The following is an 18503-nucleotide window of genomic DNA, read 5'->3' on the forward strand; positions in this document are numbered from 1 at the left end:
TTTGGTGCAACAGGTGAGCCCACCTCCATTCTTTTGATGCATCCGTGAAGAGCATCAATTCTGGGGATGTAGAGAGGTCTACACTCCTGAGTAGGTTGGTGTGTGATATCCACCAACTCAGGTCTCCCCTTTGCTCAAACCCTATTGGAACCAGGAGGTTCGGAGGGTCTTTATATTGAGATCAAAATGCCTTCAGCCGCCACTTGAGAGATGGGATGCGAAGATGGCTGTTGGGAACTAGTCACTCCAAGGAGGACAGTTGACCCAGTAGCCTCGGCCACTGATAAGCTCATAGCATGTCTTGCAACAGAAAGGGGTGCACTGCCCGCTTGAGTCTCTGTTCTGTCTATAGAGAGAAAGACTTTGCCATGTTTTGTGCCATTTTCATCCCGAGATAAACTGGGTCTTGTGAAGTTGCAAATTTTTATAGGAGATAAGCTATGAAGCTTCGCAATTCTTGATGGAGAGTCCTTCCCTCTTTAGTGTGGAGGACATCGAAGCAGTCGCAGAGAAATGGAGAAAGGCGAGTTGAGACCCTCTCCATCGGGCAATGACTTCTCTCTCATACTCCTTGGTACCACCGCCACAAAGATCGTCACCAGCAAAATATTAGGGGCATAAAAAGGGGTCTGAAGCCCCAAGGCAGTCTGCTTCTAAGAAGCAGGGTGCCAAACAGCCCTTTCTGCTTAGAAGTTCAAGAGGTAGAGAAGCTAGAGGGGGAAGGCGTGGCTGATTCCATTGGGGGTCCATTCTTCCTACCAGTCCTGTGGTGAGAGGATGCCTATAGATCAGGGGACAGAGTCTCCTCTGATGACCCCATGTGGGGTAAGAATGTTGCTAATTCCTCTCCAGCCTCTTGGGCGTGCTTTTCAGATGGTTCAGCAGCCGAGGGCGACGTCGAGAAGGAGCTTTCCCCGCCGTCGGACCCCACTGCATGGGTTCCCCCTTAGATGCCCTTCAGGTCCCCGAGGAGGATGGAGGAAGACCTCGGCACTTGGTCTACCACGGGAGAGCCTCCTCGCTCCCCCCCTGCGCCGTCGGCCGTCTTCCCAGAGGTGTTTCTGCAGGCGTCGTCGTCCACGGAGCGTCGCAGGAATCCTGCTACACCACCGCGGGAGGCGAGGCCTTTGAAGAGGGCCTGTAAGTTGTCGGTCTCCTCAGTGGAGGAGCTTTTCTGCTCTTCGGAGGATGAAGCACTGAGGAAGCTCAGGAGACGAAGGGGGAAGTCCCGCAGGAAGTTGTCGCACTCTCGCTCCCCTTTGAGGTTGCGCCACGAGAGTCGGCGCCCAAGATCCCCCAAGAGCAACGAATGGGTGATGGTTCACCGCGACAGGCTTCTGGAGCTAGCTGCGGCGCCGGGCCCCTGAAGTTGGCGTCCAAGGACGAGCTCCCCGGATAGATACTCCTCCGGCAGCAGTGGCACCCGACGGAGGGACTCCTCATGGCAGGTTCCAGTTGACAGGCATAAGACCGCGAAGGTTCCGGCTCCATCCGCCCAGTGGAGAGAGTCGCCCCTTCGGTCTGGCAGCCGAGTCCTGACCTCCAAGGGCCACCTAGCTCGTCACGAGCGCAGCCCTCAGCCTTCCTCAACGAGCAGGCCCACAGATTTGAGGACCTCCAGGAGAGATGTTAGACCCAGGATGGAGGCCCCCGTTCCGACGGAGATGACCGTCCTTCGTCGGGAACCCCAGCGAGAGCGTCGGTCCAGGACTCCCCCACGTGCGAGGTCCTCGGTCGGGGTACCCCGTCACATGTACCATCACCCCCGGAGGAGGAGCTCGACGACCATGGAGAGGGGTCAGCAGCGGAGGTATCGGCCTATCGGAGGGTGATAGGCCTCATCAGAAGTCACCACAGGCTGGACGTACCAGAACCCTCCTCCGACGATGCATGGTGTTCCAGCCTCAACAGAATAGTGGACGCCCCGGTCCTTGGCCCTCCCTTTGGCGAGGGACGTTAATTTGGGAAGGGTCCACGTGGACAGGATCGTGGCCAACCACGCCGAGGCGCCTAAGAGCCGGAGCGCCTCCAAGCTGCTCCAGGGCCTGAAGTCCCAGAGCAGGTTCTACCTCCCAGAGGGAGAGCGAGCGGGCGCCTGTGCACTGGAGCCAGCACTCACCGTGTTGGGGCAAGGAGCCTCAGAAGAAAGGGCGTCCACGGCTCCGATCTGCTTCTCTCCTTCGGAGGCGGTCATGATGGAGATGTCGAAGGACCTTGTCAACGTCTCCTCCTGGTTAGACTGGTGGGCCTCCACCCTGGTGGGCGTTCAGTCGTCCTACGACCTGACAGTACCGGAGACCCAGGCCTTGCTCAAGGAACTCATCAGTTCGGGAGGCAAGGCCCTGAAATTCCTTTCATACCAGTCGTTAGCCATGTCTGCCAACTGGGTCCTACGAAGGAGGGACACTGTTTTAAGCAAACTAACTAGGAGGCTGCCGGACAGAGAGGCCAGATCTCTGAGGAACCTGACCCTGTGGGCCGACTCGATCTTTCCCCCCGAAGGCAGCGGAGGAAACGATGGAGAGAGTTCGGAGGCTGAAGGAACCGTTCGAGACCAGGCCCCATCCGGACAGAAGGCCGACGTTCAGAAGGTCCTCCGTTGACACGCCTCGCCCTCCTCGGCCCGCTCCTAACCACCCTAGGAGAGACAACTCGGGGACAACATGGTCCCAGTCGTCTCAGCCATCCCGTCGGGGATCAGCCTCGACCCAAGCCGCCTTAGGCTGTCCTTCGCGGCGTCCAGAAGAGGGCGTTCAGGCCGCTCCTCGAGGAGAAGGAGGGAGGCCCCTACTCCTGCCGGAGCCTCAGGTGGGGGGATGTCTCAAACGTTTTTGGCAAGCATGGGAAGAACACGGAGCAGACCCGTGGACCGTGACAGTTCTGAAAGAAGGGTACAGGTTGCCCTTCCTAGTGGACCCTCCACCTCTGATACCAGACCAGCAGGCGGAGTGGCTAGCCCCCAAGGATCCCTTGAAACGGACAGCTCTGCAGGGAGAGGTCTCAGCGATGTTGGCCAAAGGGGCAATGGAACCTGTTCAGGACCCAGGTCCGGGGTTCTACAGCAGGCTGTTCCTGGTGGAGAAAGCGACAGGAGGATGGAGACCGGTCATAGACCTCTCAGCCCTCAACAAGTTTGTCTGCAAGACCGACTTCAAAATGGACACTCCAAAATCAGTCTTGGCGTCCTTGAGAGAAGGGGAGTTCATGATGTCATTAGATCTCAAGGATGCTTACTTCCAGATCCCGGTTCATCCCTCCAGCAGGAAGTACCTACGGGTGAAATGGGAGAACCAGACGTTGCAGTTCAAGACCCTCTGCTTCGGGTTGTCCAATGCCCCCCAAGTCTTCACAAGGGTCTTCACAATGGTCTCAGTCGGGGCACACGAACAGGGCATCCGCCTGATTTGTTACCTGGACGACTGGTTGCTACTTTTAGCCTCAGAGGAAGTACTGAAGGAGCAAGGCGCGATGTTGCTGCAGTTCTGCAACGTTCTGGGGATCACCATCAACCTAAAGAAGTCGCAACTGATACCCTCCACCAGGACGACCTACCTTGGGATGGTTCTGGATTCCCGGTTAGTGAAAGCCTTCCCCTCCGCGGACAGGCTGGACAACTTAGACCAGGTCCTCCTCCCCTTCCTGACGGACCAACCCAGGAGGGCGAAGGACTGGCAGAGACTGATAGGCCACCTTGTGTCTCTGGAGAAACTGGTCCCCTAGGGCAGGCTAAAGCTCAGGGAGGTCCAATGGAACCTGAAGGAGAGCTGGACCCAAACGGATTCCCCCCACAGAGTGGTCCCGGTGTTTCCGAACACGAAACGGGTCCTGGAATGGTGGAGCTGCAGGACGAACACCCTCAAAGGGATGCCCTTTGCGGCTGACCCTCCGGAGATGCTCCTGTTCACGGACGCATCGAAGGAGGGGTGGGGTGCCCATCTCTTAGGGAAATCAGTAAGAGGGAACTGGACAGCCCTAGAGAAGACTCGGCACATGAACGTTCTAGATTTGAGGGCAGTACAAAGAGCGTGCCTGGAGTTTGTACACCTACTCCGGGGAAACACCGTGGCGTTGATGTGCGACAACGCCACGGTAGTAGCTTACATAAAGAAGCAGGGAGGTCTAAGGTAGAAGGAGCTGTGCGTCCTCACGTTACAACTTCTGGAATGGGCCGAAGTGGAGCAGATAAGAATATCAGCGAGGTTCATCCCAGGGAAAAGGAACGTCCTCGCCCATGGCCTCAGCAGGATGGGGCAAGTGGTAGGATCCGAATGGTCTCTACACCCAGAAGTAGCCAGGTCCGTCATTCAAAACTGAGGTTCTCCGGTGATGGACCTCTTCGCAACAAGGCTGAACATGCAGCTCCCCGTGTTCTGTTCTCCTGTTCCAGACCCAAAAGCGGCGTTCGAGGACGCCTTCCAACATCCTTGGGACAATCTCGACGTGTACGCTTTTCCCCCCTTCGGGATGCTCAGGCAGGTCCTCAACAGGGTGAGAAGGACGAGCAACCTACGGATGACTTTGGTAGCGCCCTGGTGGCCAGAGGGAGAGTGGTTCGTGGACCTAAGGGAACTAACACAACAGCCGGCCTGGCCCCTTCCAGAGAGGCCAGACCTTCTCCGGCAACCACACTTCCAAAGGTTCCACGAGAATCCTCGGTCCCTCCGCCTTCACGCGTGGAGGTTATCGAGTGTCTCCTGAGGAGGGAAGGCTATTCGTCGAGTACAGCAACGAGGATGTCGGGCTACCTGAAACGGTCATCGACAGCTGTATACCAGGCTAAATGGGCCACCTTTACCAAATGGTGCGCCACTAGGAACATCAGGCCCCTGAAGGCCTCCATCCCGCAAGTAGCAGATTTCCTAGTTTACCTCAGGGACGTGGTCAACATGTCCATTCCAGCCATCAAGGGAGTCCGCGCGGCTCTGGGCCAAGTTTTTCTCCTGAAGGGCATAGACCTGGGTAACTCCAGACATATCTCAATGCTCATTAAGAGCTTTGAACAATCATGCCCCCCGCAAGCTGTGAAGGTGCCACAATGGGACATGGCAAGGGTCCTGAAAATGTTATCCGAACCTCCGTTCGAGCCCCTGAAAGACATCGTGGACAAGGATCTCACTCTCAAGACGGTTTTCTTGCTGGCGTTAGCATCAGCTAAACGGGTAGGCGAGATTCATGGTCTGTCCTACGAAATTGCTCACTCGAAAGGTTGGCGAGAAGTCACGTTCAAGTTCGTCCCTTCCTTCGTAGCTAAGACCTAGAACCCTGCCGTATGGGACCCCAGGTTTGAGGGTTTCTCAATTCCGGCAATCCCCCGATCGGACGACGTGAAGGATTTGCGCCTATGCCCCATCAGGGCAGTGAGGAAATACTTGGAAAGAACAGCAAGACTCCGGCCCAGGATCAAAAGTTGTTTCCACAGGCCTCGTGAAAAAGCCAGTCTCGAAGAATACCATCTCCTTCTGGTTGCGGCAGGTCATCATCAGGGCCTACAGTAAGGCGGGAATCCCCCTGCCGGGGAAACCCAAGCCCCATGACATTAGGGGCTTGAGTACTACGTTGGCCTTCGAGAAGAATATGGCAGTGGGCCAGATCCTAAGGGCAGGCACCTGGGCCAACCAGTCTACCTTCACGGCTCACTATTTGAAGGACTATTCAAGAAGATCCCTGGACGGGTTCCCGATAGGTACCGTCGTTTCCGCGCTCCAAACAGTTTAAAGGCATAGCCTCAGTGATAACCACGGGTAACAAGCACAAGAGAGACAGGTTCGTTCCTTAAACCCTCTTGTACCTTCTTTCCCTTTTTTCTGCTTCAAGAGGGCTCTGTGAGGGCCCTGAGCCAGAGACGAGTACCTCAACAAGAGGAAGACATGTCCCCTAGGATTTCTTGCACAGGTGAGTTTTTTAGACACTAAGATGGGTTTTTGTGTAGTTTCCTCTCAATCGTTTTCTATGGGGTCAACACGACCTAGCCATTTTCTAGGTCTCTGGATATTCCTCAGCACGGTCTCAAGAACTTTTTAGGGCCTTGCCCACCTCCTAAAGTATAAGTCTCCTAAGAAAGTAGTTCGAGGTAAGTAGTTCGTGTTGGAACAAATCACAAATTTTAAGTAATTTGTATTTTTCCTAACAGTACTTACCTCGAACTACTTTCGGGTAATGGTCCACCCTGCCTTCCCCGAGTGTCCCCTGGTATTCTTAGAGACCTTAGCAACCAAGAACTTACTGGAGGTCGAGACCTAAGCAAGCATGCTTTCTGACCCGGGGTTAGCCTCAGGGCGCGTATCACTCTGCCTGAGGTTACCCCTCATAGAAAATGGGTTTAGGGTAAACTACACAAAACTCTGGTCGGATGGGAGGAGATCCCAGATACTCCTAAGAAAGTAGTTCGAGGTAAATACTGTTAGGAAAAATACAAATTACTTAAAATTTGTGATATCTTTGGCAAGAGAAAATTATGCAAAAGAGACAGAATACCCTTTAGGGAAGAAGACAAGAGAGTGTATGGAAACCAATTTAATCTCATCCTGTACAGTTACTTAAACATACTAGACCAAGAACAAACTAGAGCTTTGGAAAATCCTCCAACAACAAATAGAGGAAATTTGGTAGAAAACTTGGATAATACAGATGAAAATAAAACAAACACTAGTAAATGAGGGAAACTAGCAAAGCCACAGAGAAAGATAAAAAAGATAGAAAATTTCCTCAGAGTGTCTCAATTCAATGCTCAGTCAATTAGAAATAAAATGGAGAACTTCAGGGTAAAGATAGTTAGTGAGAAACTAGATATCATAGGCATTATCAAGACCTGGATTCAAGAAAAAAACAAAGGATTTTATTAGAATACAAAATCCCAGATTTCAAGCTTTTTAAGAAGGATTGCCTTTCCCAAAAAAGTGAAGGGGTAATGCTCTATGTTAAAAACCACTTAAACCCCATAGAAATTAAGTTAGAAACCAAATGTGAAGTGACAGGTGCAAATATCACCACCACCATATTAAAAAACATGTCCATACTAGTAATATACAGACCACCACATCAAACACAAGAACAGAACGAAGAGCTGTATAGACAATTTGGACAAGAAGTTAACAATACTTATTACTTTACTTTGACGGCTGATTTTCAGGTCCCATACAGCAGGGGAACCCCACTCTCTACAGGACCTCCACTGTCGCTTTATGTACAACTATATCAAAAGCCGCACTGAGATAGAGTAATGTTAAAATACCACATTTACTTTCATCCATCATTTCCAGCAAATAATTTACAACAGATATTGGTATAGGATCGATCGCGCATTGTTTTTTTTTTTTGGTCTCTTGATAAACCTGGTGATGCCCTTCTGTGTTATGTTGTTGAATCTCATTAATTTTATTTGTGTCAAGTGTATCTTTAATCTGATGTTGAGTATTTTTAAATAACTTTGTTATATTTTCAATTTTGTTTTTAAAGAATACCAGAAAATTATTTGCTAGTTCCTGGTCACTGTATCCATCAGGTAGCTTCTTTTCGTTTACATTTCCCGTCATAACATTTAGGAGATGATATAACTTATTTATGTCTGTTGCTACTTTGCGTATCTTTTTCTTATAGTATTCATCTTTTTCCTTCTTAGTAGGTAGTTGTATTGACGCATAGCAGTTTTTATTCTACCCTAGTACTTTCAGTTTTGAACAGATTCCACTTTCTTTCTTTACGTCCTTTTTTCCTCTTTTCCCTCTAAGTCTCTCCATCAAACCAAGGAGATTGGTCTTTAACAGTTAGAGTCTTTTTCCATAGGTGGGCACATGGTATCAGATTCACTTTCACTCACGTTATTATAAGTGGTCGTAAGACAGTTAACGCACATAGCTCCCAACAAACGTTGGTTATCATTATCGTAGGGACTGTTTATAGCATCATTTATTTTCTTAGTAATTTCATCAATAAATACGGTAAGAGAAAAATTTTATATATGTCTAAAGTTTATTTTCTTTACTACTGCATGTTTCTGTAGAGGTAGACCAAATGTAATAAGTTTTTGCACTGGGGAGATTTTACATTTCTCTTCAACATTTATATCAGATACAATGTTATTCATTGCATCACTCAAAACTAGGTCCAACATATGCCCAGTTAAAGTAGCTGTATAGTCGACATTATTCACTAATTGATGTGATTCTGATAGCTCACTAAATGCCAAAGCATCAGGGTTTGATGCATCATCCATCTAAAAATTGAACTCTCCACAAGTATATAATTAATTTTTCTCCATGATAATCATATCAATGAATACACTGAATTCTTCAAAGAAGATACTAGTGTTTGTTCTCGGAGGTTTGTAGACTGTTTCAAAGGATATTTTCTTTTCTTTTTTTTGCGTAAAGTGTATTTCTATATATTCAAAGCTTGTTACACTAGTTCTTTTTAACATTTTGAGATTTGAGTAACCTTTATGAATAGAGTCCGACACCCCCACCAGACCTACCCACTCTCAGTATATGAAAGAAGGTGTGTGTTGGGGGGGTGTCATTTCAGTGATCTTAGCCTTGTCTAAGTTATTTAACCATGTTTCAGATAATGCTAGTATGTCCAAATATTTCCTGTTTATCAATTCTTGATTTGTATAGTTTTATTAACTACAGATTGTATATTTACATAGCCACGGTTTATGATGGCCTTAGTATCCATGATCAGTATTTTCTGCGTCTTTTCAATTCCAAGTCATAAGCTTTACAATCTCTAGAATTTACTATGTGGTCACTTGGTTTGTTTAACTTTGTGCAGTTAATACACTTTAACATTTGCGAATTACACTCCTTGGTGAAATGTTTTCCTGAATATTTCCCGCAGACTATCATCTTTCTTAGACTTACAATCTTTTTTAAGATGTTCATACCTCTGAAAGTGGTAGGAGGTGATCATGCGGTACCTATCACATAGGTTATAAGTACACCATCGTAACAAAACTTTGCCCCCTTTTGTCATGAATAGCCTTCCAACCTTCAGGATCACATTTCAGCACATTGTGGATAGTCCCACCTGAAGCATTTTTCTTTAGGACTACACTTCTCTTCTATATTTTGGATTTGGTCCAGGCAATAATTTCTTTGAATCAAGGCATTTACTACTTCTTCTTCATCATTGTATACATTGCATAACAGTATTTTTAGTTTTAATTTTCCGATTTTTCTCGTATCAGTGTCGTCAACCAACATCAAAATTTTGTTTGCAAGCCTCTTCTCTGATCATTTTGTTAACAAAGTTTACAACAACATTTCCATTCGAAGTTGACTTCGTGTTAAGTATAGGAATGTTTTTAAGTGCCTGTTCGACCTCGTGTTTTCTTTCAGTAGTTTTAGTTGTTGTATTTGTTGATTTAATTATCAACAGATTTTTTTTTCTTGACTTTGTCAGCATATATGTTGTTTTCTCCGAATTTGGGTCCATCAATGAATGAAGTGTTGCCTTAATAGATCCCATATTCATAGCAAGATTATCAACTTTCTCAGTGAGGTTAGTAGTCTGGGTGGAATTTGCTGCGTGTGCGCTAAGGTCCACAAGTTTGTTTTCCAATTCAGCGATTCTCTCCTCTTGTTCACTCAGAGCCTCTTCTCTTATACTCACATCTTCCTTCAGTTTTGATATATATAACTTGGCTTGTCTGGCTTCAACTATGCAGTGTGGGCATAGACAATCTAGGTTCCTTAGTTTATTATCAGTGATGCCTGTCACTGTAGACACACATCACTTATGATAAAATCTTGTGCACTCACATCCTATCCATTTTTTCCTCCTTCCCTCCGGGGTTTCACATATGAGGCAGACCGAGTTAGGAGCAGACAAGGGGGCAGACTTGGTGTACTGTTTCTTCTCATTTTGGTTTTTCCATAAGATTAACTAATATCTTTTCAATGATATTCGAAGTGAGAAACAAAATCTAAAATACAACTCAGGGCGAGTGTTGAACAGAGCTCTGCCCAAAACACATCCACACCTCAGCGACTCACTGCAGTAAGCTAGCTGTACTAATGGGAGACTTCAGTGCAGCAGTAAACTAGGATACAGTAATACCCTGAGATACGAGTTTAATATGTTCCGTGACCAAGCTCGTGTGTCAATTTGTTCGTATCTCATATCAATTTTTCCCATATAAAATAACTAAAAAAAATTAATCCATTCCCATCCTCTGAGAAAAACCCTAAAAACAGTATATTACAGTGGAAAAACATGTTTTTAATTGTTCTAATTCACTTTCTACACTCACAAAATAACAAATACCTAGGAACTGGTTATGATCCTCAATAAAATGTAACATTATTATGGAGTTCTTACCTTCGAGACAGACGGTAGCGGCTAACGGCAGTGTGTGCGTAGGAGGAGGAGAAAGATAGGACGGGGAGGAGAGAGACGACGGCAACATGTTCGGTACGCAACACTTTTGTAACACTACGTAACATGACTTAAACTTTAAATTTAACTTAAACTTAAATGAAATTACAGTAGCAACTTTAAATTTAACTTTAGTGTAATTAGCTTACTATACACACATTTAAAGATAAAATGTTAATCTCACATTACACTAAAAATTCTAATTTTGTTTTCATTTTCATTTTTTTACTTTTCTTCTTCCGGCTTAGCTGTTTTTGCCTCGCTTTCACGTTCAGTTTTTGCCGGCCTTTTTAAAAAGGAACCTATTTAGGGATTATTGCTTTTGTCTCCCCTTCAAAATGTTGCGAAAATGACGCACGCAAGTGTCATCACAAAAGGTTAATGCACGATCACACACCAACTTGTCCGGATGCCTCTTTTCCATAAAATTAGAAAACTCCTGCCTTTTTGCTAACATGTCTTTGATTTCCATCATAGAAAGGCGGCCCTCATCTTTCACCTCCTCCTCGCTACTGAGCTCCTGCAACACCACTGAATGTTGCATCTCTTGGAGCTCTATCAATTCCTGTGTCGTTAGCTCTTCCTGATGCTCCTCGACAAGATCGTTCACATCTGCCTTATCTACCTCCAGCCCCATGGACTTGCCAAGAGACACGATTTCATCCACCACAATAGGTTTGGGGTCATTAGGGTCCGGCGTATCGAACCCTTCAATGTTGTTCTGAGCGATGGAAGCTGGCCACAATTTCTTCCTTGCTGAATTAAGAGTTCTTCTTTTGACACCCTGCCATGCATCGTCAATAATTTTTAAGCAATAGAAGATATTGAAATGTTTCTTCCAAAATTGACAAAGGGTGAGATTGGTGTTGTCTGTGACATTGAAGCATTTCTTGAACAAATGCTTTGTGTACAGTTTTTTAAAGTTGGAAATTACTTTTTGGTCCATGGGCTGGAGGAGTAGCGTGGTGTTGGGCGGGAGATAAAGGACCTTGATGAACCTAAATTCATCAAGAATGTCCTCTTTGAGACCAGGAGGGTGACCAGGGGCATTGTCGAGGACCAAGAGACATTTCAATGGCAGGTTTTTCTCGGCCAAATCTTTTTTGACTGCCGGACCAAAGCACAGATTAACCCATTCTGTGAAGAAATGCCGTATAACCCAAGCCTTAGCGTTAGCACGCCACTTCACTTGCAGTTTTTCTTTCAAGATCCTTTGGCTCTTGAAAGCACGTGGGTTTTCCGAGCGGTACACAGCAGTGGCTTGACCTTACAGTCATCGCTGGCATTGGCACACAAGGCAAGAGGTAACCGGTCCTTCGTGGGTTTATGGCCCGGTAGTCTCTTGATGAATGTCCTCCTGGGCATATTCTTCCAGAAAAGGCCAGTTTCATCACAGTTGAAGACTTGTTGGGGGATGTAGCCATGTTGGGCGATAACCGAGGCTAAGGTTGTGATGAGGTCCGCCGCGGCTTTCGCATCGGAACTTGCTGCTTCCCCATGCCTCACAACTGAGTGTATCCCAGTCTGTTTTTTAAAGTTATCTAACCAGCCACGACTGGCTTTGAAGGCTTCCGCTGGCGTCAAGGTCTCCCCTCTCTCGGCTGCTTGCTTCCCTTTTAAGTCATCGTAGATTCTGCTGGCCTTTTCACATATGATAATTTTGGTCACGCTATCTCCCGCCAACTGTTTCTCCTTTATCAAGGTTAAAAGAAGCTTCTCCATCTCATCATGGATATCACTGTGCAGCTTGGAAAGGATGGTTACTCCTTTGGAAGGCTTGGTGCTCTTTACAGTATAGCATCCTTCTGCTTGAGGATGGTACATATTGTTGATGTACTCCTCTCATATTGGCGAGCCAGGTCAGTCACTCTTACACCGCTCTCATGTTTTTCGATTATTTCGTGCTTTATCTCCATTGTCTTCATACGCTTTTTCTTTTCACTACCCTTGTTTGCACACGTAGAAAAACCAAACATTACGGCTGATGCTCGGAGATAAACTTTACGCTACGGAGATCCAACTGGAAAGACTGAGTGATTCTGTCTTGGTGAGAAGCCTCTCGCACACTCGGCCACCTGGCGGCCGCATAGGGAACCGCCTCGTATCTCAAATTTTTCTTGTATCTCAGGACAAAAATTTGCTCGAAATTTTCCTCGTATCTCAAATTTCAATGGGTCCATAGCTTTCAATTCATGAAATTTCTGAGTACAAGAAGTTGAGCCGAAAAGTAGATAAACTAGTTAGAAATGCCAAGATTAATGAAGAGAAATGAGTGGCATCAGCTAGTAAAGAAAACCCAAAAGAACTTTTGTATATGTAAACAGTAGAAAGCCAATCAAAAGCAAAATTTAGCCATTAAAGAGACTCGGTGAAATCTTACAACAAATTATTTGAAAAAAGCCAAACTGATAAATGCATAATTCACAACCATATTCACTAGGGAAGAATCAATGGCCCTCCCCAAACCAGCTATGAAATATGAAGGGCCACAACCATTAAATAGAATTACATTTATGATGGGTGATGTCAAAAAGAAAATAATAGGACTCAGTAAGTCTAAAGCACCAGGTCCAGATGATATTCATCCAAGAGAGGTTATAGAACTAGAAGAAGAGATAACCCCACACTTTTACAAAATGTTCCAAAAGACAGCCAACGAAAGAAAGGCACCACAAGGATGGAAACTAGGCAATGTTCTTCCAATCTACAAGAAGGGACCAAAAGAAGAACCTGGCAACTACAGACCCGTTTGTCTAACTTCATTGCCTTGCAAAATTTTTGATCAATTTTAGTAGATTCAATAGTAGAACACATAGAGAAAAACAATCTTCTGATAGACAGCCAACATAGATTTAGACAAAATAGATCATGTGTGACAAATCTTTTGGAATTTTTCCACGTTTAGCATTTATGACGAAAGCAGGGTAATAGACATCATATACCTAGACTTTCAAAAGGCTTTTGACAAAGTACCTCATAGAAAATTAATTGTCAAAATTAGAGCCCTAAGCATTACTGACGAGCCAACTGAATTTATTGAAGATTGGCTAATAAACAGAAAACAGAGAGTTGTAATCAATTGAAAAGCTTCAGAGTGGGCAGCTGTTACAAGTGAAGTACCTCAAGGATCTGTCCCTGGCCCATTGCTATTTCTAATCGACATTAATGACATAGATTTAGGGTTAACTAGTAGAATAGCCATTATTGCTGCGAACTCAGAAGACCTAGGAGCCTTAAGAGAGGATCTAATGAAGCTAGGAGAGTGGTCCAGAAAATGTCAAATGCCTTTAAACTGTGGGAAATGCAGAGTCATGCACACTGGTTATAGTAACCCACAATCAGATTACTCACCACTAGGTAACGAAATGGAAAGTGTGGACTAGGAGGAAGATCTCAGAATTATTATCAGCAAAGATTTTAAGTTAACCAGACAGAGCATAAAAGCTGAAAAGAAGTCCAAATCTAGTAGGTTATATAAAAATACAGAAACAAGACACTATACTACAGCTGTACACGTCACTAGCAAGACCCCATCTAGAATACGGAGTCCAATTCTGGGCTCCAAATATTCAGAAGGATGTAGATAGACTGGAAGCAGTACAAGCTAGGGCCACCAAACTAGGTCCAACACTTAGGCGATTTGGATGTAGACGAAGGATGGAACGTTTGAACTTCTAGGCGACTAAGGAACAGTTAACAGAGGCATTCAAAATTCTTAAAGGAATAACAAATGTAGATTACAACAATCTATTCACGCGTAGACCAAATCATTTCAGAGGTAATGGATAGAAACTGGAATTGAAAAGATACACCACCACTTATGTAGGAATTTCTTTACATGCAAAATAGCAAATACTTGGAATAGACTTCTAGCATATGTAGTAAACAGCAAGACAGTAAACTAGTTCAAGAAGGACTTAGACAAGCTCATAAGAACTCTCTAAATACTTAAAGTAAATCTCTGTACCAAAGAGTAAGTGGAGTGTCTACGACTGGACTATAAAGTCTTTGAGACATCCAAAATCCTTGTAACACATCTCTCTCTCTCTCTCTCTCTCTCTCTCTCTCTCTCTCCCTCCCTCCCTCCCTCTCTCTCTCTCTCTCTCTCTCTCTCTCTCTCTCTCTCTCTCTCTCTCTCTCTCTCTCTCTCTCTCTCTCTCTCTCTCTCTCTCTCTCTCTCTCTTTTAGAATATTCGATTTCATTTCAGAGGCATTATTGCATTCTAGAAAATTAGTTATTCAAATAGTTGATTGTGCTTTAATAAGACATTTATGTACTTTTGTTTTAAATTTCGGGTGTATTTTAACAGTCAAAGTATTTTGGGCGCTTTGATCAGATCAGCTAACGCACATACAAGTTAATAAGAAAGTGTATTGTTTACTATACTATTTCTTAACTTATTCAAAGCATCTGCTATATATAATTGATATAGTATTACATAAGCATCTATGTGTTGTAAGCTATCATAATATTCATATAATACATTTATAGCTCTCTCTCTCTCTCTCTCTCTCTCTCTCTCTCTCTCTCTCTCTCTCTCTCTCTCTCTCTCTCTCTCTCTCAAATGAAATCTTTGTTGTTTGCAAAGTCTCTATTGAATACTTACTGACAGAACCGTAATAAATAATTTCTCAAGCTTTATAATCAAGCACCACAGAGCTAAAAACTTTTAAAATATCATATATCGGCAACGTGAATGAAACTCTGGTTAACATTGTGTGATTCAACAGTAAAAGTATTGTAAATGAAATATGAGAGAAGTATTTCAAATAAAACTATTGAAATTAGTTTACTAATTGGAAAATGTTAGGTACAGTAATAATTGTTTCTTTCAGTAAATATGAAATATCCTTCAGTAGCGGGCCTTAATAATATGGGAATTATTTAATTCGAAAATTGAGGTTGAAGGTGGACTACGCAGGGTTAATAATCTGATTTAAATGTAAACAATGCAAAAGATTATATTTTTTTTTTTTTTATTATAAATACGATGCTAAAATTTGAGCATTGTTATTGGATACAATTAGTGAAACACAAGTTTAATCAAAATCCGGTTTATTTAAAATATAGCTGTAATTTCTTACCACAGTAAATAGATACAATATACACTGTACAAAGAGAGCTGGGTTTAGAGATACAATAGGTAGTGGTGCTAAGCACTCCATAGGAGTGCGGGGGTATTTGAAGTCGTCGCGCAGCGTGAATTTTATCTCGATTATGAGAATTTTCATTTGATAGGTATTGAGTTGTTCTTATGTGCAAAAAAACCAAAGCCGTGAAGCAACAACCCGCGATGAACAAGTGCCGATTGTACGACATTGGACCCCTGTATTTGGTTATGGCTGATTTTTTATTTACCTAAGGATACACTGAATAGTCTGGCCTATTCTTTCCACTTTCTTCTCTGTCCTCACACCTGACAACCCTGAGATTACGAAACAATTCTCCTTCGCTCAGGATGCTAACTACGGCTATGTAATTGTTCAGTGGCTACTTTTCTCTTAGTAAGGGTAGAGGAGTCTTTTCAGCTATGGTACGCTGCTCTTCTAGGAGAAGGACTCTCCAAAATAAAAACGTTTTCTCTAGTCTTGTTTAGTGTCATAGCTTCTGTAACAGGGCCTTCCACTGTCTTGGATTAGAGTTCTCTTGCTTGAGGGAGTTGGCCACGCTGTACTATCTTATTTCTCTTTCTCTTGTTTTTTTGACACTTGTATAGTTTATTTCTCGTTTTTTTTTAAGTTTGTATAGTTTATATATGAAAGATATAATTTAATGTTGTTACTGTTCTTAAAATATTTATATTGATTGTTTATTATTTCTCCTGTAGTTTATTTATTTCCTTGTTTCCTTTCCTCATTGGGCTATTTTTCCTTGTTGGAGCCCTTGGGCTTATAGCATCTTGCTTTTCCAACTAGGGTTATAGCTTAGCTTGTAATATTAATAATAACCCAAAATAAACTTGCCCATCATAGACAACTTCTACCCTCCTGCGGAGTTTCAACAATTTGGGAGGCAAGACCCTCTACCCACTTTTCATCGTAGAGGACACTCTTTCGGCCGTGGAGATTGAGTTCATAGAGGCTCCCACCAGGGAGGGCATATCCTCCAACTTAGCACGAGTAGGGGATGCCTACAAAGCCATTGGCGTAGGTGGCAGTTCTTCGGGGCTGATCTCTGGATGGTAGAAGTACTGTGTTTAGGGAATCAAGTTTCATTCATAGACTGGCTGCCCCCATTGCCTCAGATTCTAACAGCCTGATCATTCTGTTTAAAAGGCTCAGTAAAGGACCACCTCTTACTAGAGGTATCCAAGATGTTGGCCAAAGGGGTTGTGAAGAAATTCTCAGACGACTCCCAGGCTTCATCAGCAATCTTATTTTAGTAGAGAAGCTGACGGGAGGTTAGAGAACTTGCATAGATTTGTCCCATTTGAATCTGTTTGTCTTACAAACGAAATTCAAGATGGAGACTGGCTACTGTTCTTGAGGGCATCGGGAAAAACTGACCAAAGACCTAAAGGATGCATACTTTTTCAATATTTAACTTAGCCGGTGATTATATAAGCTGCAACTCTGTTGCTCGACAGAAAACTCTACGTTAAAAATCCGCCAGCGATCGCTATGCAGGTAGGGGGTGTACTTCAACAGCGCCATCTGTCGTGCAGGTACTCAGTACTCAATGTAAACAAAGAACTCAATTTTCTCTCTGTCGGGCTACCGGCAAGACCTACTAATTCGCTGTTGCTAACTGGATTTGTTTTCACAACTATTTGGTGAAGTACACTATTCTAGTTTTGAGCTTTCGCTATGCAGGTGTTTTATCTTCATCTAAAAACTTGAACTCGTTTTGGATAGATTTAATTATGGTGACAAAGAGAGTATGGACTTTCTTTCACTTTTAAATGGCCGACCCTTCCCTTAGACGGAAGTGTGTTTAGGCTTTTAGTAATTATCTTATCACGTTATAGATCTATATATTTTATATCTCTCCGCCTTTATTAGGCCTCTTCGATTAACTTTCCATTTATTAGAAACATATAAAATAAATTTTAATGTTTTGTTTATATGCGACCTTTCCTGATAGTAGGCGGTCCTAACTTGGAACCGAAGTTAATCAACGTTGAGCCCTTTATATCGTAATTAGCTTTTAAAGAATTTAAAACTTTTTAAATGTAATATTTTATGAAAGAATTTCTTTGATAGTCTTCGTACTGTTTTCAAAGATGAACTAACGTTTAGTTTTTTATGCTACGCAGTTGTTGACGTTCAGGACGTTCAACATGTGCTCTATCGTTACGATAGAGAGAGAGTGTATCACGGTTTCACTTTGCAGTAAGAGTAAATCGATTCTGACGTTTTGTTCATTCTTTCTTAGCTTTAATGTTTTAAATTCTAATTTAAAGGAACTTTTTATTTGAAAAACCTTTCAGTTTTTTCTTTAGTCAAATAACATGTTTTTTTGACGATATATAATTGGGCTCTTCTCTTAGGTGCGAAATCAAGAGAGAAAGAGAGAGAGAGATAGAGACGGAGGGAGAGAGAGGAGAGAAAACGTTCCGTTCAAGCGGGTAACGTTGTTCTCGTGTTACTCTCGTCCCTAGTCTCTGTACGGGGAGGAAGGATAAAACGTTTTTAGGTTTTTATTCTCGTCCCCAGGCTATGTGCGGTGAGAGATTGAAAACGTAGTTATATGAACTAGTGTTTAGTCTCTTTCCCAGCCACTGATTTTTCTTTTTATCTTAAAATATGTTTTCTGTTTTTTGCTGGTATTATGAGCTTGCATTATACGACTAATTTCGCAATTACTACCTTTTAATGAAGGGTAGAATTGCGTGTTTCAGGTAGAAATAAGTGCAAAACAGAAAATCGAAGTGATAAAGTGATATGCGCAAAGTGTTACAGTGTTGCGTCCGAGGCGCAAAGTGTTACAGTGTTGCGTTCGAGGGTTCGTCTGTTCGTGCCTGTCGTTCACCTAGTCCGGGACCTCTTGCAAGCTCCCAAGCCCAGGGGAGAAGTAATGTCAAAAGACTTATGGGTTCGAGAGGCCTTGACCAACGAACAGACGTTTTCCCTCTATGGTATCGGGTGTTTCTTACCAAGATCTCCCCTACCATAAGACGAGAGAGACG

The sequence above is a fragment of the Palaemon carinicauda genome, chromosome 1 (genome assembly GCF_036898095.1).
Source record: "Palaemon carinicauda isolate YSFRI2023 chromosome 1, ASM3689809v2, whole genome shotgun sequence".
NCBI lineage: Eukaryota > Metazoa > Arthropoda > Malacostraca > Decapoda > Palaemonidae > Palaemon > Palaemon carinicauda.